General features: G+C 38.7%; 1 non-coding gene across 1 annotated transcript; it reads right to left on the bottom strand.

The window, feature by feature from the left end:
* Nucleotides 1-372: 372 nt before the first annotated feature.
* Nucleotides 373-478, bottom strand: LOC132538811 (U6 spliceosomal RNA). Its single transcript, XR_009550134.1, has one exon. It is a non-coding gene; the product is annotated as a U6 spliceosomal RNA (small nuclear RNA).
* Between the last annotated feature and the right edge of the window lie 967 nt (nucleotides 479-1445).

Below are 1445 nucleotides of genomic sequence, written 5' to 3'. Positions count from 1 at the left end.
GGAGGAGAGGAGAGGAGAATAGAGGAGAGGAGAGGGGAGGGGAGGGGAGGGGAGGGGAGAGGAAAGAAGAGGAGAGAGAGGAGATTAGCATGTGTGATGCCTGGCATTAAACTTGGGGCCTTATGCTTGAGAATACAATGTTTTATCCTTTGTGTCACCTTGTAGGCTGCTAGAGATGTCTTTATAACAGAGTTACATAACAAAAGATTATTTAGTGGCCCAGCAGTGTTGTACCAGGTTAAGTACACACATTACAGTGTGCAAAAACCTGGGTTCAAGCCCCTGGTCCCCCTGCTGCAGAGGGAAAGCTTCACAAGTGATGAAGCAGTGTTGTAGGTCTGTCTGTCTCTCTGTCTGTCTGTCTCTTTCTTTTAATATGTGGAATGCTTCAGAAATTTGTGTGGCATCCTTACATATGCAACATGTTAATCTTCTCTGTATTGTTCCAATTTTAGTACATGTACTGTGAATCGAGCACACCATTCCCTCTCAATTTCTGTCTTTATCCAAAGTTAACTAACTATTAAATAAATAGTCTAAAAATAGATCATTCCACAGGATAAAGTAAATGGCATTATTTATTGAGTTTTATAATGAATTAATAATCAGAAGGCAGTAAGAAGGCAGAAGTTGTATCTTTCAAATTTCCAGGGAGACTGGAGCAATTTTGTCAGGCTGACTTGAGTCCGCCCCACCCCCACCCAGAAATGTGTTATACCTCCCATGAATGGGACTGCAGCATATGTGACTTTCATGATGCAAGTCCGTACTTTTGGAAGAATTTGGCATGAGAGGGGCCAGGAAAAACAACAAGAAACTTACCAGATCTCATCTCAAATGTGAATCTCAAACTAATCTAGTAGAATCACAATATATATGAGAGAGGATAGGATTTTTTCAGGTGTGTTATATAGTTAAGGAGCTAGGATCCTATATATTAGTTGTCCAGATATTAAATTTACCTGACTCATGAATTTAGAAGATTTGGAAGGGGGGGGGATTCAGAGTAACTAAGGCCATGAACTTGTAGTTAAGGACTGATTAGATCAGAACTTGAGGGTTTAAATAAATATATCTACATTTCATATGATCAGGGAAACCCAGTGGAAATCTAGATCTCTCTGCCTCTTTCTGTTCTTCTCATCTATGTTTTGTCCCATGTATATACTTCTTAATGAGCAGTCATCATTGAAGACCTACTGATTAATGAATATTATGCTAAGTGCTTTTACATTTTTTAATTTCATTTATTCCTAAAGTTGGCTATTTGTAATGTAGGAATTATTACAGTGAAGCATCTGATATTCAGAGAGGTTAATAAGCTTGTGCAAAGCCACACAGCCAAAGAGCTGTTATTATTATAAAACACATCCTTCCTACAAAGCCCCAGGCATATTTTAATGCACCAGGAAAAGCTCTTCTTGTCTATCCTCTAATCTATGCTT

Source organism: Erinaceus europaeus, chromosome 5 (assembly GCF_950295315.1).
Source record: "Erinaceus europaeus chromosome 5, mEriEur2.1, whole genome shotgun sequence".
Taxonomy (NCBI): Eukaryota; Metazoa; Chordata; class Mammalia; order Eulipotyphla; family Erinaceidae; genus Erinaceus; species Erinaceus europaeus.
The sequence above is the reverse complement of the archived record's forward strand: the minus strand, read 5'-3'. Positions and strand labels throughout refer to the sequence as shown.